The sequence below is a fragment of the Palaemon carinicauda genome, chromosome 32, assembly GCF_036898095.1.
Source record: "Palaemon carinicauda isolate YSFRI2023 chromosome 32, ASM3689809v2, whole genome shotgun sequence".
Taxonomy (NCBI): domain Eukaryota; kingdom Metazoa; phylum Arthropoda; class Malacostraca; order Decapoda; family Palaemonidae; genus Palaemon; species Palaemon carinicauda.
The window spans coordinates 21,406,652-21,430,221 of NC_090756.1; the positions used below are offsets into that span (position 1 = coordinate 21,406,652).

Here is a 23,570-nt window from a genome sequence, read left to right on the forward strand (position 1 = left end):
TCCTGCACAGTGAAGAGGGCTGCCATCGCCAGTACATGTAGTGCATTGTGACATCAGTACGCAAGGGTGGCGGCACGTTACATCACAACATGCACAGTAGTGACGTCGTCGTCAGCAAGCAAAAGTAAAGCAGCTCGTGTAGACAGGGCTGCTAGAGTACGTGAGGTGTCAACACATTAATACAGTAATGATACAATCATGCTCTGACAATATTAAAAAACTATTAAATTCCATATCGTGGACATAACACGACCTGAGGATGACCGCACATTAGAAAAGGATACAATAAGGGAGAACTTCAGGAGAACCCAGAGCATTCTTAAGAGATCAATGCCAAGAACCCAGATATTACAATTTCTTATCAGATGTACGAACCACACCAGAATTGTGTACGACAGAGGGAAAGGTAGAAACCTTCCAGCATAGCTGCTTCAAAGAGGAAAGCACCAGTCAACTCCACGCATTCAAGGTGTTCTCGGGCGATCGTAAAACGGCAAGAGGGAGGGAAGATCTTCCTCTTGACCCGACCAAGAGAGAAGTGAAGCTTGCCTCACAGCAGATAGTAGTGGAGTTGATTAGTAACTTGGGTAGTTACCAGGTAGTTACTAGATAGACAACTTATTTTCTCTGGTTGTAGAGAACAGACAGTAAACCTATTAAGGTATAATAGCAAAAATGGTTTTATCACTTTTACACAGATACACAGTAAATACAGGCACTAGTCTACTTACGACTGTGATTCTGACAAACTTTATAGCCCAATCTATTATGAATCTTCCAGTTTAATTACCCTAAGTATGTTGTGCTATCATGACAGTTTTCTTCATTATTCTAAATGTTTACTTGATAAATTTTCAATAGGACAAATTTACACTAAATCCATTATGGGTGTAATCAGGTAATCTAAAGCCAATACTTCTGTATTGAGAATAAGGGCACATACCAGTTACAATGTACACTCCCTTGCTCTATGGTACCATACAATTCATACATATAGCTTAAGAAACCACACTTTTTACAATTGTGTTAAATACCACGCACACAATTACTTATGTTAAAATCTATGACTGTACACCAAGGTTTTAAAATGCTGTGTAGCGATTTAGTCTGCCGATTTCTAGTTTAAGCAGACATTGCATTCTAAAAAGTTTATTTTAAAAAACTATTCTTTAATGCATTTATTCTATTTTGAGTGAATTTCAATAACAATTAGACTATTTACCCTTGGATGTGACTATTTTATCTCTAGCTGTCATGCATTCTAACCAACTTTTTTTTACCTTTGGTTGTGATCAGGTGATATCAAGTTGCAAATACTGTTGAGAATATTGTATGAACACATGACGAACATAAGTATCTTAAATTTCTCGACTTATTCAAAACTTCATGTTGAATATTGCATCAGTACCAATATCTTTCAGTTAATAGTTTAGCTATTACTATTAGTTATACGAGTAAGTTCTCTCACTGAAGTAATCTTCCAATACAAAGCATAAAAACTAAATAGATTCCTTACGAAAACTTAAAATGCCCCACACTAAATCAACTTATGCTTCACAAATTAAGTTAAATCCTAAGCAGGTATTAAAAAATTTCATTCAATAACCTAGCTTTAGTTGACACCATAACGTGCTGAAAGCCTAAAAATAATCTTGGATTTCAATGTTTTCACTAACATTTTTGTATTTTTCCATTACCAATGTAAGGTGTAGGTTAACAAAAAAGCTATTAAACTCAAGTCGTGTTGGGAAGGCAACGACAGGAGCTAGATATGCTTGAATAATTAACAGTAATGTTTATATCCAACTTTGTACGGATTTCTAAACTAACTTTTTTTAAACTTTTTTTTTTCAATCATTTAAAGTAATTTCAATTAAGTAATTTCAATTAAGTTTCTAATCAAAAAGGATAGTAATGAAATACCAAAACATGGGACCTACTCGACAGGAATATTTGGGATATAAACTTTCATTTTCAATCTCATTTGCTATGGAGTCGTTCATGGCAGTGTTAATCGTATTTCAAATTACCTTAAGAGCTAGTATTTTGTTGGCTTTTGTTCTACCATAGCTCGCTCAAGTTTTAAATAAGTGTTCTGATAAAGGTATTGTATGCGGTTAAAAACTAATCTCTCGTCTGTTTGGTAAACTACTGTACAGGGGTTGAGGAAGAGGAGGGCACAATTAAAGGTTTTTAAATATATGCTACATTTAGGATTTATTTTCATAGGCCTACATGTCCTTATTTTCTTGTTAAAATTTTATCTTGCTCCTTTTTCCATCCTACAAGGTTTGGTGAGGCCCTGTTGGGAATTTTATTTTAGGTGGGGAAATACCTAATACTAGCACCTAGCAGCAATAATTGTCAGAAATGCATGATAAACAAAATAACCAGTTAGAAAAATTAAGCCCTTTAGTTCATGTAGGTGGCATGAAATATAAGTATCAATTATCTACAATTCACTTCCTAATGTTTTTTTGCTACCCCATCGCTAGCTGCGCTAGCAAATTCAACATTACCTGCCATGTTCTTGCAAGCGGTACATATGCTGCGTACTCTAATACAAGTGAGTGAACCAATCTCTCTTGCATAAAGATATCTCTACCAGTTCAAGGGCACAACGTTGACCAGGGTTCCAGTGATTTATACTTCAACTCCTCCTTTATGTCTTCTTGCAAGGGTTGTTTCACATGCTGAGGGCTAACATGTTAATTGAAATCTATTAGTCTAGTGGCAAGTTCAGGGGGTAGTTTCTTGAAGACACTACCAACCCCCCCCCCTCCCCCACACTTGAGGCACAGGTTTTTGCGGAAGATTGTTGCGCAAAAAAACAAGAACTTTGTAGGCTCAAGAGACAAGATTGTGAGTAGCCAAATCTGGTGTTAACTAGTTAGATTTGAAATATAATTCTCACTGCCCTTGTGTGGGCAAAAAAAAAGACAAGCTGTGCAAACTGCAGAAGACAGGTTATTGAATCATTTGCTTGGGTAGATAGTAAGACAACACTTTAGGGCTCATTTTCCTTTGCTTACACATACACAATAGTCTGGTCTACTCTCTACATATTTTCCTTTCCTCATACACTACATTTTCCTTTCCTCATACACTAACCAAGAACTTTTCTTAATTTAAGGAGTTAATTACTGCACTGCAATGAAACTGTTCAGTGGCTAATTTCCACTTGATAAGAGTAGAAGAGACTTTAGCTTCAGTAAACAGCTCTTCTAAGGGGACATTACAAAATCAAACAATTTTTCTCTAGTCTTGGGAAGTTCCTTAGCCTGTGTACCATTGCCTTCCACTGTTTTGGAGTAGACTTCTCTACTTGGAGGGTAAACTCATTTATTTTATGCTTCCTTATTTCCTTTCCTCACTAGGCTATTTTTCCACTGAGCCCCTGGGCTTATAGCATCCTGCTTTTCCAACTAAGGTGGTAGATTAGCTAATAATAATAAAGAGTAAGGACTGTCCAAACATTCCCTAAGAGTTTATAGGAGGACATGAGGGATCTAAGAACCTAATTTACATTGCAAGATGGGATTGAATTCCCAAGGGCAGTCAGTTTCAAGTTCCTAAAAAAAACTGGATGTCCCCATGCAAGGAGGATGAATCCCTTTAGCCTGAAGACTTGCTCAAGGTCAAGCAATAACAGCAAACCTATCTCTTAATGATAAATTGCCACTGATAATTGTCACAGCAAGAGGGATTTAGTGTCTCCCCTTGATCTCTGATTAGGTCACTACCGTGGAGACCAAGGTTTATTCAACATCACGTTGTACTGGAGATGTAGGTTTATTCAACATCACTGAGTACCATGGAGAATTAGGGTTATTCAACACCATGAGTGGTCACCAAGGGGGTCCGAGAAAAGGAACACCAAGTATGCAGCTTTAATCTAGAAAGTAATCAATACGGTAGGTTTGTCTTATTGGATAATAGGCCTGCAATCTTATGCTCCCAAGGGCCAGTGCTCCCAATTTTGGCGAGCAGCATCCGAAAAAGGAAAGATTGAAGTGAAACCTGTAGGAATATCCACCAGTAGCGTTTCCTGCCTCCGACGCCAGAGGAGATCTGTCACCACAGTTGCAGGAGGGGTCAATATTAGTGCCCAATAATACATCCAGGGAGGGCTAATCCTAACAAAGGGAACCAACTTCTCCTGGAGAGATGACCCAGAAGCTTCGGTCTTCCCTGAACTTCAATACCATAAGATGAGAACTAAGGTTTTGATAACCAATTTTCCTGCCTAGGAATCTGACACATTGTTGAGGGACAAGGCTAGATTCCTTTAGGCTCAGTTAGGTTCTCCAATTCTAGGAGAAACTTCCTGTGGCAAACAGGAAGGGTTCATAATTCTGATAGCAGGAGCCCACCGTCTAGATGTCAGACATCCTCTCAGGCATGAGCCTGTGTGTAGTCAAAAATTCAGCTTAGACCTGAGGCACTATTGAAAGGGCCTAGGCACAGCATTTTGAAAAGGTAGACCTTATTCCTGCCAAGAAACCTCTTAATTTCTAAATCCAGGATGGAAAGGAACCTGAAAGCAAGCATCAACCAGGACTATAGTCATTAAGAAATCTTTCTCCTTGATGGCCAGAAGGAATGGGGCTGGTACTTTCATCTAGAACCTTGTTGCAAAAGACACCAGTTCAAGAGAGAGTTCTATGAGAGGTCTCCCAAACCATCACTTTTCAATGGAAATGCTGAGGGCCTGGGGTCATCTAAGACCTTCCATAGCCCCTAATACCAACCTCTGGTACATTTTCCTCAAATAGATCTTTTAAAGACTCCATGTAGTAAAGCTCAACTCTTGCCAAAATTGTGGAGTGGACAATCCATGAATGGAACTTAAAGCCCTTAACAGTGACCTCCGATTGTTTGGAGATCAACCATGAAAAACTGCCATTTGTACAATTGTGTCTAAGCATAAAAAGCTCAATCTTTATAGATTATCCTTACACAATCACCATATAAGGAGTAATGCTAAAGTACGTGAAAAATTATAGAACAAGGTACCTATTATCACTCCTACGTTAGTACTCAACTCATAAGCCTGAGGATGCAGTAGGGAACTCTTTCAGAACTACAATCTAACAAAGGTGGCCATTCTGAGGCAAAGTACTATGAGCATTTGCTACAAAGCATGTAACTACTTCGCCTTTCAGATTGTATATCACCGGCATTGGTGAGGGGAACCCCTAAGGAAAAAGGAAATTAAAGGTTTCCTGGCACCATTTCATGCCTATTTCTCAAACTAGAGGAATGATAGGTTAAAAAAGTTCCTATACGTAAGCCATGGAAAAATAGTAATATAAATATGGTGGTCAACTGGAGTAGAATGATACAAAGTATTACCAATGGTAACATCCACACATCTATGTGCATGAGAAAAACATCCACACGTGAATGCGCATGAGAAAAACTGTACGATCAGGTCATGCGTCCTTAGGATCGCAACAAAAAATGCAATTTATATGCCCCATGGGCGATATATTAAAAGTATTACTAATAAATTGCGTAGAAATATTGGTCATCATCCTCGGTTACCAGCATCGCCGAGGGCTCCAGTAAAAGAGGACTGGGCAGAAAGTATCGTATGAGGGAGCATACGCTTGTGTAAGAGACATGGAAAGGGAACTATCCCACTTTGCTCATTTCTCTAGAGATTATTTCTCCCATTGGGAAGGCGGCAACTCGCAACAAAATAATTACAAATGAAAACGATTGAATCCTTCACCTATAGTGCAGAGGGCTGCCATAGCCAGTATATGTAGTGCATTGTGACATCAGCACGCAAGGGTGGCGGGGCGTTACATGACAACATGCACAGTAGTGACATTAACGACGTCAGCAAGCACAGGGAAAGCAGCTCGTGTAGACAGGGCTGCTAGAGTACGTGTGAGAGATGTCAATACAGAAATGATACAATCATGCTCGGCTAATTCTATTAAAAAACTGTACAAGTCTGTATCATGGACATGACACTCCTGAGGATGATTGCACAACATTAGAAAATGATACAATAAGGGAAAACTTCAGGAGAACCCAGAGATTAAAAGATCAATGCCGAGAACCCAGAATTACAATTTCATGTTAAATGTACGAACCAAACCAGAATTATGTATGAGAGGGGGAAAGGTAGAAACCTTCCAGCATGGATGCTTCAATAAGGAGGAAAACACCAGTCAACTCTAGTGAGGCATTCGAGGTGTTCTCGGACAATCGTAAAATGGTGACCGTAAAACGGCAAGAGGGAGGGAAGATCTTTCTCTTGACCCGACCAAGAGAGAAGTGAAGCTTGCCTCACAGCAGATAATAGTGCTTCCCAGCAGTGGAGTTCACTAGTAACTTATCTCTGGTTGTAGAGAACAGACAGTAAACCTATTTAGATAGGAAGGCAAAAGTGGTTTTATCACCTTTGCACAGATACACAGTAAATACAGGCACTAGTCTACTTATGACTGATTCTGATAAACTTTATAGCCCAATCTATTACGAATCTTCCAGTTTAATTACCATATGTTATGCTATCAAGACTTTTATTATTCTAAATGTTTACTTGATAAAATTTCAATAGGACAAATTCACATTACATAAATCCATTATGGGTGTAATCAGGTGATCTATTGCCAATGCTTCTGTATTGAGAGTAAGGGCACATACCTTTAACCAAGTACCCTCCCTTGCTGTGGGGTACCATACAATACCTACATATAGCTGAAGAAACCAAACTGCTTCCAATTGTGTTAAATACCACGCACACAATTACTTATTTGTTAAAATCTCTGATTGTACACCAAGGTTTTAAAATGCTGTGTAGCGATTTAGTCTGCCGATTTCTAGTTTTAGCAGACATTGCATTCTAAAAAGTTTATTTTAAAAAACTATTCTTTAATGCATTTATTCTATTTTGAGTGCATTTCAATAACAATTAGACTATTTACCCTTGGATGTGACTATTTTATCTCTAGCTATCATGCATTCTAACAACCATCCAACTTTTTTTTACCTTTGGTTGTGATCAGGTGATATCAAGTTGCAAATACTGTTAAGAATATTGTATGAAACAACGAACAAAGTATCTTTAAAAAATTAAGGACTTATTCAAAACTTCATGTTGAATATTGCATCCACACCAATGTTATCTTGCAGTTATAGTTTATAGCTATTATTAGTTATGAGTAAGTTCTCTCTGAAATAACCTTAGAATACAAAGCACAAAAACTAAATAGTTTCCTTACAAAAACTTATAATACCAGACACTAAATCAACTTATGCTTTACTCAATCCTAAACAGTTAACCCTGGATAGGTACGCTCCTCGGACACCCCTTTAAGGGTATACTCGGACGCGCGCGACCCCGACGCCAAAAAAAATTCTTGAAAAATCAGTTTTTGCAGTAACCTCCTTTTTTTCTTTTGCCAAAAAAAACTTCAATGAATGCTTAAAGCAACTGTAAAGAGAAATACTACTCATCTGCAGAAAAACTATTTATTATAAATATTTTAAAAAATTAAGTAGAAAAAAAAACTTACATAAAAATTCATAAAAAAAAAGTTTATACATATATACACAAATCCTTTTAGGAATTGATTCTTGAATGTTTAGGACACATCTTGATGCATTTTGGATGAAGTCAGACCCATGGAGGTGAAGATCTGAAATGAGAAAAAAAAGAGTAACTTTTTTTGGCCAAAAAAATTTGTCCAAATTTCATGAATTTTTTTGGGTACCCAAATGAAATAGGAAGGGGCTAATTTTTTTAGGGAATAAACATATGTTATCCTAAAATAGAAATATGTAAAAAAATCTTCATTATTTTGTAAATTACATTTATATCAGGGGCCATATCTAAAGGTAATTTTTTGAGTACTTAGAAATTTTGTAAAATACATATATTTAATATATAATATGATATTTATGCAGGTAAAAATATACCAAAATATCGCAAATTCTATAGGGAACAAGAATATATATAGATAGGGCAACTTACGCTTCGGATATGTCCACAAAATGGCCGCCAACCACACTGACTCAGACTCCCTAATCTGCCACTTGAAATGTAGGAAGGGTATGTCAATTTCAAGGTGTTATTTACTAATCTAATTATTCTTGAATATGCATAAAAATTGTATGGTGGGTTGCTGGATAATTTTCGATTATTTTACGACAATAAGATTAAAATTCTGACACCCAAAAAATTTTTTGAAGGGAAATAAAATCGAAAAAAAAAAATTTAAAACAATATAATATTAGCTAAAAAAATTTGATGATATTCAATCAAAAAATAAGTAAACAAAATTTTCCAACAAATAAACATCTAGAGGAATCATTACTCTGTTATAGTTCCTTAGTACGTAGTAATTTTGAAAGAAATGGGAAAAAACGAAAAAGTGGAAATCGCAGGAAAATCGAACACATACCTATATATACGCCATATCTGGCTAAAAATAAAGATAGGCATGGGTAGCCAGATCATCTAGAAACACTTTCCGACACTATAAAAATACAAGTTTTGCAACACTACTTGCCAATTCCTTACGGTAACATGACTAAGCAAAAAAATGCAAAACAAATAAAAAGGGGCATTCGCGGAAAAATGGCCAACATTCTAAAATACGGCATTTCAGAAAAAAAATTTCAGCCACGTACTAGGCAAACCATCAAGGCACATTTTCCGACAAATAAACATCTAAATGAATCATTACTCTGTTAGTTCACATCTAAATGAATCATTACTGTGTTAGTTCCTTAGTACGTAGTAATTTTGAAAGAAATGGGGAAAAAACGAAAAAATGGCAATCACCGGAAAATCGAACACATACCTATATATACGCCATATCTGGCTAAAAAAAAGATAGGCATGGGTAGCCAGATCATCTAGAAACTTTCCAACACTATAAAAATATAAGTTTTGCGACACTACTTGCCAATTCCTTACGGTAACATGACTGAGCAAAAACATGCAAAACAAGTGAGCAAGTCCTGAACGCGGACATGGTCCTCGTAGAGGACATACCTCCGCCAAGGTGACCTAGAGCGCCATATGTCCTAGAATCATGAATTGATGTGACTTCGACCTTCACATGACCTTGACCTTCACGTGACCTTCAAGTGACCTTGACCTTCACGTGACCTTGACCTTCACATGACCTTGGCTTCAAGTGACCTTGATCTTCAAATGTACTTGACCTTCACGTGACCTTGACCTTCAGGTGACCTTGACCTTCACGTGACCTTGACCTTCACGTGACCTTGACCTTCAAGTGACCTGCTTGACTTTTGACCTTCAAGTGATCTTTGTTCATTTGCCACTGATACTTAATATGACATTGATATAATGCACCAATATGACCTTGACCTTTGACCTTTATAAATTTGAACATCACCCATGGGTTGCGCCTGGACTAGGACTTCCCTGTTGGCTTATGCAAAAGTCAGTGCTTTATTTCTGTCTCTTGATATGGCCACTTATGTCATAGTGACACCAGTGACCCCTGTGACCTTGACCTTGGGGTGACCTTGACCAAAATTTAATCAGTTCTTCCATACACATTGGGGAACTACTTGGCCAAGTTTGAAGTGATTCCGTGTAGAAATGTGGCCTCTACGTTGTCCACAGACAGACAGACAAACAGAGAAACAAACAAACCGAACCGAAAACATACCCTCCTGGCGGAGGTAACAAATAAAAAGGGGCACTCGCGGAAAAATGGCTAACATTCTAATATACGGCATTTCAGAAAAAAAAAAATTCAGCCACGTGCTAGGCGAACCATCAATGCACATTTTCTGACAAATAAACATCTAAATGAATCATTACTCTGTGATAGTTCCTTAGTACGTAGTAATTTTGAAAGAAATGGGAAAAAACGAAAAAATGGCAATCAAGAAAATCGAACACATACCTACATATACGCTATATCTGGCTAAAAAAAAATAGGCATGGGTAGCCAGATCATCTAGAAACACTTTCCAACACTATAAAAATATAAGTTTTGCAACACTACTTGCCAATTCCTTACGGTAACATGACTAAGCAAAAAAATGCAAAACAAATAAAAAGGGGCACTCGCGGAAAAATGGCTAACATTCTAATATACGGCATTTCAGAAAAAAAAAATTCAGCCACGTGCTAGGCGAACCATCAAAGCACATTTTCTGACAAATAAACATCTAAATGAATCATTACTCTGTGATAGTTCCTTAGTACGTAGTAATTTTGAAAGAAATGGGAAAAAACGAAAAAATGACAATCACAGGAAAATCAAACACATACCTATATATACGCTATATCTGGCTAAAAAAAAATAGGCATGGGTAGCCAGATCATCTAGAAACACTTTCCAACACTATAAAAATACAAGTTTTGCGACACTACTTGCCAATTCCATACGGTAACATGACTAAGCAAAAAATGCAAAACAAATAAAAAGGGGCACTCGCGGAAAAATGCCCAACATTCTAATATACGGCATCTCATAAAAAAAAAGACATGCACGTGTTAGCCCAACCATCAAGGCACACTTTCTAACACAAACATTAAAAAAAAAATCAATAATATACGGCAATTCCTTACTACGTAGTAAATTTTTACAAATATTGAAAAAAACAGAAATTGGCAACCGCAGTTAAATACCCAATATACCAATAACTACGTCGTATCTGACAAAAACAAAGTCACGCATGGGTAGCCAGATCATCTAGACACTTTCCAACACTAAAAAAGCAAAAGTTTAACACTATTTGGCAATATCTTACGGAAAAATAACTTGGCAAAAAAATGAAAAAAAATTAAAAAGGGGCACTCGCGGTAAAATGCCCAACATTCTAATATACGGCATCTCAGATAAAAAAAAAAAAAGACATGCACGTGTTAGCCCAACCATCAAGGCACACTTTCTAACACAAACATTAAAAAAAAATCAATAATATACGGCAATTCCTTACTACGTAGTAAATTTTTACAAATATTGAAAAAAAACAAATTGGCAACCGCAGTTAAATACCCAATATACCAATAACTACGTCGTATCTGACAAAAACAAAGTCACGCATGGGTAGCCAGATCATCTAGACACTTTCCAACACTAAAAAAGCAAAAGTTTTACGACAATATTTGGCAATATCTTACGGAAAAATGACTTGGCAAAAAAATGATAAAAAATGAAAAAGGAGCACTCGCGGTAAAATGGTCCTCGTGGTGATGAACAACATTTTAACTAAAAAAAAATCATGCACATGGTAGCCAAACAATCCACCAAGACTTTCCACAACTGATAACCTATACAAGTTGCACCATTCTACGACAATTTCATAATACATGTACGTAATAACTGATAATTATGCAAATTACCTTAGAAGGGTAAACTCGGTCGCGCTCGACCCCGACACGTCTCAGAAATCGGGGAAGGAGTACAGCTACAGCAATGCACATCTGGACACTAGTAGAGCGTGTAGGAGAGACACCTACTGCAGGTCGATCACCCGCAAATTCAGTCACGGGGGTGAGTCACGTGAGAAAAACCTGTTTTTTTGACGTTTCATTCAATTTTGTTCGTTAATCTAGTTAGTCGACAACATAACTTGCTGAAAGCCTTACAATAATCCTAGATTTCAATGTTTTCACTAAAATTTTGTATTTTCCATCATTAATTTAAGGTGTAGGTTAACAACAGTTATTTACTTTGGTTGTGTTGGGAAAGCGACGACTTTAAGGTGTAGGTTAACAACAGTTATTTACTTTGGTTGTGTTGGGAAAGCGACGACAGGGTCGTGATATGTTCGTATAATTAATACTAACTTTTATATCCAACTTTTTTTTGATTACTAAACTAATGCTTACTCATTATGTGGCAATTTTTAATATGGTCCTGTACAGTATTATTGCCAATAACAAATACTAACTTGATGTTTTGACTAACTTTAGGACATTATCTTCTATTTGGCAATTTAGAACAATTTCTGGTTTTGCCAGTACCAGTACGACGAGGACAAGGAAGTGGGGAATATGGGGAAAGGATAAGTACCCCTGGATGCAATCCAGTTTATAGCCCGAAGGCAGGTACCTGGGATGGGAAAGAGGGGAAAAAAAAAGGGGGGGGAAAAGGAAGTACAGTACAGGAAAAGAATAAAAGAGAGGGGCAGACCCTCATGCGACATTAGATAGTAGTAGAATTATTCTGAGAAAGGAAGAGACAGGCGGGAAAAGGAAAGGTTCTTTGGTTCACGCTAAGCAAAATGACACCAATCGACTGTCACCAATTTGTTGGTCGAGTGGTTTTGCCAAATAAGGACACGTCACCAGAGTCATATTGTCAAAGAATCTGTTGCAATACGCATAGGTCACAAGCCAACGATTAAAATGACACTGAACCTAGTATTTCTTACTGTTACCTTTACAACACCGGGCCACGATGGGTTATTTGGATTTGGTCCTGTATATCCATTGTTCTAAAAATGGAAATTACTGCAAGGTTCTACTGTACAGTAGACCTTTTTCTGATATTCTACTGTATGTATATCTAACATTCCTACAGTACTAGTTTAGAGATCTAAGTCACATTTTCTATGTAATAAATCCCATTCATTAAACAAACATTGATTGGATCAATTTGGTAGACATTTTCACAACTACAAATTTAATTTTGTTAAATTTAAAAGAAAATGAGTTAGGCAGTTTGTAACAATTTATTAGGACTTATTTGAAGTTGGTAAGGTGAACACCTAAGCTAAGTAATTTAAAAATTTTGGGATGGAGATAAAAGGTCAGACAATACAAATAAAGAGCATGGCTTTCTTGTTCCGGTAATGTTCTTTTAATGGTGACCACCAACATTAGGATCGATTGCTTTAATTACAATATCAAATTTCCAAAAAGCATTTAAAAACTACTTACAATTTTTGAGTAAGAGATAAAGCTTAGAAATTTCTAACCCCTTTCATACTTCCCAATGAAGGAAAACCTTTTTGTGCACTTCACAGTACATTCTCAAAAATCACATTGGCCAAAACAGATTGCATACCTTAGGATAAATAAATATCCTTTATACTGAAAAGAACCTTGATCCAGGTTTAACCCCAAAATATGAAGTTTTTATTAATGTACAGTAATGATTATCAATGTTGAAACCTTTCTATAAAACTTACCTTGAACTCTTTCCTTTAAAGGTGTCAAGCTTGCTTCTCCTTTGCTTAGGATTCTTGATGGAAAACCACTTAGGTAAGATGGAAACTTGGGTAAGATGGAACAGTATTCTTTATTATTCAAGATCTTGAAGAAGCGCTCTTTCACATCAATGTAGGCCATTATCTGCAACAAAATTAGAATAAATGAACTTTAATAACAGCAATATCACCAGTTTGATTTTCTTACTACTACCCTGCCAGCTATTTGACCACCTCGCTCATCAAATAAAAATATGCCCAATTTTAGTCATGAGTGACAGTTGAGAGTTATAAACTAACAGATCAACACTTATTTCAAGTTATATTTCAGAAGCCTGACATTTTGCAACCGCTATTCTTCCAAGAAAAATTCTTAAATATATAAATGTCAAGTTTTACCGTTTACATTCAGATCAACATTACAGGCAGTATCACGCCAAAGTTCATAAGGGTTCTACGGGCCAACCAAGGGAAAGGCCCGTGCCAACAACAAGTGTTGGCTTTAATACCCCAAGAGTTCATAAGCGCCATTAAAGTTCAGGACTTCCCCAACCGCTGGTCGTACCGGTGCTATTGGCACCCTTCACCCAGAATCCTAAGCCTGACTAATGATACTGTACTGAACCATAGGTAATATTGGTACTTTTAATAGTGGTTCACATGGCTGGTGTGTGCATGACACCCATGTACTGCTTCCCAGAATAGAGCAAGATTACTTATTTGCAAGAGATGCAAGCCATGGCAAAGAAAAAGCCATTTGAGTTTTATTCCACCTATGACCCATTTCCCACCTGGGTAAGCTCCCATTACTACAGGGCTATGTAGGATGGTGATAATCTGAAAATTTTGCAGAAAATAACATCTGGAGAGAAAAAAAAAAAGTTTCAAGCAAAAATGGCTAGGTGGTACAGTTGCCTCAAAGTATTCCTTTACCCCCTTACGCTTATGTTTTATGAAAATAGTCTGGTAACACCGCAATGAAAGCCTATTTGTCTTGTAACGACGGACGTGAATGGTCGAGCTATTGGTATGCCAGTGCTCCTATTTTTATAAACTACTGTAGACAATATATTAATGATATACGAATAATAGTTCACATTACAAGTGAAATAAGTTGCTGTTAAATACTTAGAAAAATAGTATAGTAACAGAGTAGTAATAATAGCAATGGTAAAAATCATTCATTCCTGATTAATCAGACATCGTCAACCTTCGTTACATTCAGTTGAGGCAGGCGTTTGCTGAAATCCAACTTTAGTTCATAGTAGATATATGGGTTCTTTTTCAGAACAATTATTTGAATGGAAATACGCTTTCGATTTATATAATCCATCAATTTATAAAGAAATGAGATCATAAACCGCAAATTTCAAGACCTATAAATATAATTTCATAAAGGCAATTATGATAGCCATTGACAGGTCATGATACGGAAGGCTTGGGGAAAAATTAATAGACAACCCGATGTATAAAGGAACAAATATATCCAGTGTATCATTCATATATATATATTTTAATTCGAGCCACGTCTCACCAGAGTAGCCTAGATGGAAATTTCTCTGGGCGGTAATTAAACTCGAGTCATCTGAGTAACAACACACCTTAACCACCCTGATGGTCTTTATATCATTGGTAGATATGGTTGCACACCGATAAAATCGTACTCATATAGATAAGAGAGAGACTGAACTATGGTTGGGTTTATTTTATGTCAATTTCGTTGGTATTATCGAACAGTACTATATAAACCTTTTTTAATACCTTGAGAATGACACAGGGACTCTATTAAAGCTGTATAACTCAGAAAGAGAGAGAGGCGGGGCCAGTAAGTGATGTCGTGACCTCTGTTAGTCCATTATGTCATTCTCTTGAGTAGCGGTTTAGTGACTAGAGTAGACAATGGATAGCAATCAACAAAGAATCAGCAATAGGAGCAGAATTGTAGGCATGAGAGACTCTGGCATGTCTCACAAACGTATTGCAAGAGAATTAGGAATTTCATTGCCAACAGTTCGACTTTGGTGTCGAAGATGGGAAGAGTCTGGAAACCTCAACGACAGGCCAAGAGCTGGTGGGCCAAGAAAAACGACCCCAGAAGAAGATAGGGCGATTTCGGAAGTAGCCACGCAAAGCCCATTTATAAATGCAGTTGCCATAAGGGACACACTGAACTTGCGTGTTTCGTCTGGAACTATAAGAAATAGGCTCCACGCAGACGGTATCCACCATAGGACTCCGGCAGTGAAACAAAAGCTGGAGGATCGTCATAAAACGGCACGGCTGGAATTTGCTCAACGTTATTTGGAAGAGGGGTTAGACTTCTGGGGCAGAGTAATTTTCAGTGACGAAAAGACCTTCGCTTCTAACACGCATGGTCGTCTGCATTGCTGGAGGAGTGATAACACGAGATACGACAGCCAGAATATTTATCAAGTAGCCAGAAGCGGCCATATCACCTGTAACGTTTGGGGGTGGATACACCTGCATGGCGTTGGTGAATTGGCCCAGATCAGTGGAAGGTTCAACGCTGAGCAGTATCTCGAAATTTTGGAAGAGGTGATGGTTCCTTCCGTTCGCGCTTATGCTCTTCCTTATCCTGAGCAGATAATTTTCATGCAGGTATGTGCATTGTTTTTTTTTTTTTTTAGTTATATGAATGCCCTTTCTTGACAAATATGGTATCAACTCATTGCTGATATTGGTCATAAAGTAGTTTCAAATTACTCAATAAGACTTTTGTCTTGGATTTATTAGTTTTATAACTGTAAAAGGATCTTACATCAACATCATTGATCTACATTCCCTGATGAATCTAAAGCGGCCAAATAAAGCCACTGAAATTGTTACAAGGTATTTTTTGCCTCTTCATGAAAAGTAGACCAAATATTCTTATCAACACACAACACCCACGTCTCCTCCTTGGCTACTCAAGCCCTTTTATTAATCATTATTGTGACTCCTTTTGCTGGACTAAATGGCATTATTTTGCCGTCATTTATATTGAAAATATAAATTGTTCTCCTTCCACCTTGTTCTAACAGTATGATTAATCAGTTATATTATTTCTTTTAGGATAACTGTTCCATCCATACTGCGACGATTGTCCGAGCATGGTTTGCTGAACAGCGCGACATTGTTCTCCTTCCCTGGCCGAGCAAAGCATGCGACTTGAACCCGATCGAAAATGTCTGGGGGAACATCGTCAACAGCTGGGAGCAGGGTCAGGAGCGTAACCACCAGCGTCTTTTCCAGCATGTTCTCAACGATTGGGAACTGTTCCGCCGCAACCGACAAGTTGTGTATAACCACGTCTCGTCTATGCAAAACAGATTGCAAGATGTTATTGCACATAATGGTGGAAGGACAAAATATTAATGTTTCAAATACGATCTTGTTTTACTTATTTTCTTTTTTACAATTCAACATTGTATAACTAGAATTAAATAATTTATTTCCATAGTGATTTCACTAAACCTTGCCCACAAATGTAAGGAATGTTATGAGAATGGAAACTGAAAAAAAAAAAATAAGCTTCAATCAACCAGTATCGCTTGAGTACTAAAACAAAAGGTTAATACGAAGTTATGATTGCGATTAAACATTGAATATCACAAATTTGTAATACATAGTTTTCAGATATTTGCTATAAATTCATCGATGAATCCAGCTGATTTTAAAAAAAAAAATTCATAATTATATAATAAAAGACTTGGGTATTTTATTTTTTACCAACGATTAAGACCAAGGCCAGCTCAACTGAGGGTGCAATTTAGTCATTTAAGTTAAATGTAAAATAAAAAAAAAAAAAAAAGATTCTAAACCTGACGATAACTGAAAGCAATTCAATCCATCTCTTTATCTTTATGTATCTACCCATCTATGGTGCATCTAGTTGCAAGTTTTAATTGCTAATTATCTTATCTAGAATATTTAGTATTAAAAGTGATATCTTACGAAGCACTTACATTCCCTAAAGTAATTCCGTTGTCAACTGGGCTTTTGACAACCGATAAATTCTCGAACTGCCCGTCATGAATTTATACCTTACTACTCTGAGAATGATCATCATGGAATTTATTTTCATAAAAATTAACATGCGACTGATGATTCCTTCTTGATGTTTTGTTAGGTCATTTGTGGAGGGAAATATTACATATTAAACGAGATCTGTGAAACAGCTAGTTTGACCTCAACTTGTTTCAGACCCCCACCGTATTGTAATAAGTATTGAAGACACAAGGATATCGGAGTTATCTTATTATATAATGACATGGCTATACAACATTTATCTAATCGAGTCCCTGTTATTATCAAGGTATTATAAAAGGTCTATATAGTATTGTTTGATAATACCAACGAAATTGACAAAAAACCAACCATAGTTCAGTCTCTCTCTCTCTCATCTATATGAGTACTGATTTTATCGGTGTGCAACCATATCTACCAATGATATAAAGACCATCAGGGTGGTTAAGGTGTGTTGTTACTCAGATGACTCGAGTTTAATTACCGCCCAGAGAAATTTCCTTCTAGGCTACTCTGGTGAGACGTGGCTCGAATTAAAAAAATATATATATATGAATGATACACTGGATATATTTGTTCCTTTATACATCGGGTTGTCTATTAATTTTTCCCCAAGCCTTCCGTATCATGACCTGTCAATGGCTATCATAATTGCCTTTATGAAATTATATTTATAGGTCTTGAAATTTGCGGTTTATGATCTCATTTCTTTATAAATTGATGGATTATATAAATCGAAAGCGTATTTCCATTCAAATAATTGTTCTGAAAAAGAACCCATATATCTACTATGAACTAAAGTTGGATTTCAGCAAACGCCTGCCTCAACTGAATGTAACGAAGGTTGACGATGTCTGATTAATCAGGAATGAATGATTTTTACCATTGCTATTATTACTACTCTGTTACTATACTATTTTTCTAAGTATTTAACAGCAACTTATTTCACTTGTAATGTGAACTATTATTCGTATATCATTAATATATTGTCTACAGTAGTGTTTATAAAAATAGGAGCACTGGCATACCAATAGCTCGACCATTCACGTCCGTCGTTACAAGACAAATAGGCTTTCATTGCGGTGTTACCATACTATTTTCATAAAACATAAGCGTAAGGGGTAAAGGAATACTTTGAGGCAACTGTACAACAAATTTACCTTATTTTAGCCTAAATTTACATAACATTAAAGCCATTGATTAAAAAATAACCGAGCAGAGACTTCAGTTTTCAATGAATTTTGAGGCAATGGCCGTAACTAAAAACCAGGACTTGTGAAAATTAAGCATGTATACATGAAATTCCCAATAACTATCCTTACAATGGCCAATCATGAGACACTAACCAGCTGACTAAAACTGTTATACTACCATAATTAAAACCTGTATAGAAAATAGTTTCATTAAAGAATGGTGCAAGATTAGTTGGGACATGAATATGTATCTGTATACAAATAGATGCTATATACAGAATATGTGAAAGCTAAACCATATACCAACCAAATAGTACATTTGAACTTTTTTAAACTTTTTGTCAATCATTTAAAGTAATTTTAATCAAGTTTCTGTAATCGAAAAGGATAGTAATGAAATACCAAAACATGGGACCTACTTGACAGGAATATTTGGGATATTATAAATTTTCATTTTCGATCTCATTTGCTATGGAGTCGTTCATGGCAGTGTTAATCGTATTACAAATTACCTTAAAGCTGGTTTTTTGTTAGTTTTTGTTCTACCATAGCTCGCTCAAGTTTTAAATAAGTTGATAAAGGTATTGTATGCGGTTAAAAACTAATCTCATATCTGTTTGGTAAACTACTGTACAGGGGCTGAGGATGAGGAGGGCAAAATTAAAGGTTTTTAAATATATGTTACATTTATGATTTATTTTCATACATGTCCTTATTTTCTCGTTAAAATCTTATCTTGCTCCTTTTTCCATCCTACAGGGTTTGGTGAGGCCCTGTTGGGAATTTGATTTTAGGTGGGGAAATACCTAACACTAGCACCTAGCAGCAATAACTGTCAGAAATGCATGATAAACAAAATAACCAGTTAGAAAAATTAAGCCCTTTAGTTCATGTAGGTGGCATGAAATATAAGTATCAATTATCTACAATTCACTTCCTAATGTTTTTTTGCTACCCCATCGCTAGCTGCGCTCGCAAAATCAACATTACCTGCCATGTTCTTGCAAGCGGTACATATGCTGCGTACTGTAATACAAGTGAGTGAACCAATCTCTTGCATAAAGATATCTCTTACCAGTTCAAGGGCACAACGTTGACCAGGGTTCCAGTGATTTATACTTCAACTCCTCCTTTATGTCTTCTTGCAAGGGTTGTTTCACATGCGGAGGGCTAACATGTTAATTGAAATCTATTAGTCTAGTGGCAATTAAGGGGGTAGTTTCTTTTAGACACCACCAATCCCCCCCCCCCACTTGAAGCACAGGTTTTTGCGGAAGATTGTTGCGCAAAAAAACAAGAACTTCGTAGGCTCAAGGGACGAGATTGTGAGTAGCCAAATCTGGTGTTAACTAGTTAGATTTGAAAGATAATTCTCACTGCCCTTGTGTGGAAAAAAAAAAAAGGATAAGCTGTGCAAACTGCAGAAGACAGGTTATTGGATCATTTTCTTGGGTAGATGGCAAGACAATAACACTTTAGGGCTCATTTTCCTTTGCTTACACATACAAAATTGTCTGGTCTATTCTCTACATATTTTCCTTTCCTCATACACTACATTTTCCTTTCCTCATACACTAACCAAGAACTTTTCTTAATTTAAAGAGTTAATTACTGCACTGCAATGAAACTGTTCAGTGGCTAATTTCCACTTGATAAGAGTAGAAGAGACTTTAGCTTTAGTAAACAGCTCTTCTAAGGGGACATACAAAATCAAACAATTTTTCTCAAGTCTTGGGAAGTTCCTTAGCCTGTGTACCATTGCCTTCCACTGTTTTGGAGTAGACTTCTCTACTTGGAGGGTAAACTCATTTATTTTATGCTTCCTTATTTCCTTTCCTCACTAGGCTATTTTTCCAGAGCCCCTGGGCTTATAGCATCCTGCTTTTCCAACTAAGGTTGTAGATTAGCTAGTAATAATAATAAAGAGTAAGGACTGTCCAAACCTTCCCTAAGAGTTTATGGGAGGACATGAGGGATCTGAGAACCTAATTTACATTCCAAGATGGGATTGAATTCCCAAGGGCAGTCAGTTTCAAGTTCCTAAAAAAAAACTGAATGTCCCTATGCAAGGAGGATGAATCCTTTTAGCCTGAAGACTTGCTCAAGGTCAAGCAATAACAGCAAACCTTTCTCTTGATGATAAATTGCCACTGATAATTGTCACAGCAAGAGGGATTCAGTGTCCCCCTTGATTTCAGATTAGGTCACTACCGTGGAGTTCAAGGTTTATTCAACATAACGTTGTACTGGAGATGTAGGTTTATTCAACATCACTGAGTACCATGGAGATTTAGGGTTATGCTACACCATGAGTGGACACCAAGGGGGTCTGATAATAGGAACACCACCAAGTATGCAGCTTTAATCTAGAAAGTAATCAATACGGTAGGTTTGTCTTATTGGACAAAGGCCTGCAATCTTATGCTCCCCAAGGGCCAGTGCTCCCAATTTTGGCAAGAAGCATCCAAAAAAGGAAAGATTTTAGTGAAACCTGTAGGGGTATCCACCAGTAGCGTTTCCTGCCTCAGACGCCAGTGGAGATCTGTCACCACAGTTGCAGGAGGGGTCAATGTTAGTGACCCAATAATGCATGACCCAATAATGCATCCAAGGAGGGCTAATCCTAACAAAGGGGACCAACTTCTCCTGGAGAGATGACCCAGAAGCTTCGGTCTTCCCTGAACTTCAATACCATAAGATGAGAACTAAGGTTTTGATAACCAATTTTCCTGCCTAGGAATCTGACACATTGTTGAGGGACAAGGCTAGATTCCCCTAGGATCAGTTAGGTTCTCCAATTCTTGCTTAGTCTAGGAGAAACTTCCTGTGGCAAACAGGAAGGGTTCATGATTCTGATAGCAGGAGCCCACAGTCTAGGTGTCAGACATCCTCTCAGGCATGAGCCTTTGTGTAGTCAAAAATTCAGCTTAGACCTGAGGCACTATTGAAAGGGCCTAGGCACAGCATTTTGAAAAGGTAGACCTTATTCCTGACAAGAAACCTCAATTTCTTAATCAAGGATGGAAAGGAACCTGAAAGCAAGCATCAATCAGGACTATAGTCAATAAGAATTCATTCTCGTTGATGGCCAGAAGGAATGGGGCTGGTACTTTCATCTAGAACCTTGTTGCAAGAGGGAGTTGTATGAGAGGTCTCCCAACCCATCACTTTTCAATGGAAATGCTGAGGGCCTGGGGTCATCTAAGACCTTCCATAGCCCCTAACACCAACCTCTTGTACATTTTCCTCAAATAAATCTTTTAAAGACTCCATGTAGTAAGGCCCAACTTGCCAAAATTGTGGAGTGGACAATCCATGAATGGAACTTTAAGCCCTTAACAGTGACCACCCATTGTTTGGAGATCAACCATGAAAAACTGCCATCTGTACAACTGTGTCTGTAGGCATAAACAGCTAAATCTCTATAGATTATCCTCACACAATCACCATTTAAGGAGTGATGTGAAAGTACGTGAAAAATTATAAATCAAAATACCTATTATCACTCCCATGTTAGTACTCAACTCTCATAAGCATGAGGAAGCAGTAGGGTACTCTTTCAGAACTACAATCTAACAAAGGTGGCCATTCCGAGGCAAAGAACTATGAGCATTTGCTACGGAGCATGTAACTACTTCGCCTTTCAGATTGTATATCACTGGCATTGGTGGGGGGGACCCCCAAGGAAAAAGGAAATGAAAAGTTTCCTGGCACCATTTCATGCCTATTTCTCAAACTAGAGGAATGATAGGTTAAAAAAGTTCCTATGCGTAATCCATGGCAAAATAGTAATAAGGTGGTCAACTGGAATAGAATGATACAAAGTATTACCAATGGTAACATCCACACATCTATGTGCATGAGAAACATCCACACGTGAATGCGCATGAGAAAAACTGTACGATCCGCTCATGCGTCCCTAGGATCTTAAAAAATGCAATTTATATGCCCCATGGGCAATATTATTTAAAGTATAACTAATAAATTGCGTAGAAATATTGATCGTCTCAGTTACCCGGGTCGCCGAGGGCTCCAGTAAAAGAGGACTGGGCAGAAAGTGTATCGTATGAGGGAGCATACGCTTGTGTAAGAGACATGGAAAGGGAACTATCCCACTTTGCTCATTTCTCCAGAGATTATTTCTCCCATTGGGAGGGCAGCAACTCGCAACAAAATAATTACAAATGAAACCGATTGAATCCTTCACCTATAGTGCAGAGGGCTGCCATAGCCAGTATATGTAGTGCATTGTGACATCAGCACGCAAGGGTGGTGGGGCGTTACATGACAACACGCACAGTAATGACATTAACGACGTCAGCAAGCACAAGGAAAGCAGCTCGTGTAGACAGGGCTGCTAAAGTACGTGTGAGACACGTTAATACAGTAATGATACAATCTTGCTCGGATAATTCTATTAAAAAACTGTACAGGTCTATCATGGACATGACACTCCTGAGGATGATCGCACAACATTAGAAAAGGATACAATAAAGGAAAACTTCAGGAGAACGCAGAGATTAAAAGATCAATGCCGAGAACCCAGAGATTACAATTTCATATCAAATGTACGAACCAAACCAGAATTATGTACGAGAGGGGGAAAGGTAGAAACCTTCCAGCATGGATGCTTCAATAAGGAGGAAAACACCAGTCAACTCTAGTGAGGCATTCGAGGTGTTCTTGGACAATCGTAAAACGGCAAGAGGGAGGGAAGATCTTTCTCTTGACCCGACCAAGAGAGAAGTGAAGCTTGCCTCACAGCAGATAGTAGTGCTTCCCAGCAGTGGAGTTCACTAGTAACTTATCTCTGGTTGTAGAGAACTGACAGTAAACCTATTTAGATACGAAGGCAAAAGTGGTTTTATCACCTTTACACAGATACACAGTAAATACAAGCACTAGTCTGCAGTTTGATACAGACAAATTTTATAGCCTAATCTAGTGTGAATCTGCCTGTTTAATTACCATATGTTATGCTACCAAGGCTGTTTTATTCATTATTCTAAATGTTTACTTGATAAATTTTCAATAGGACAAAATCACACTAAATAAATCCATTATGGGTGTAATCAGGTGATCTAAAGCCAATACTTATGTATTGAGAATAAGGGCACATACCAGTTACAATGTACACTTCCTTGCTCTATGGTACCATACAATACATACATATAGCTGAAGAAA

The 23,570-nt window shown here is 37.3% G+C and overlaps 1 long non-coding RNA gene across 2 annotated transcripts in view; it reads right to left on the reverse strand.

Annotated features, from left to right (window-relative positions):
* LOC137625313 (uncharacterized) overlaps positions 1–23,570 on the reverse strand; it is a 39,787-nt gene that overhangs the window by 6,794 nt on the left and 9,423 nt on the right. Inside the window, exon 3 of one of the 2 annotated variants that reach the window (XR_011040836.1) lies at positions 13,150–13,312. The exons of the other annotated variant lie outside the window; for it this stretch is intronic. This is a non-coding gene — a long non-coding RNA (uncharacterized lncRNA). The remainder of the gene's footprint in view (positions 1–13,149; positions 13,313–23,570) is intronic. 2 annotated transcript variants of the gene reach the window in all.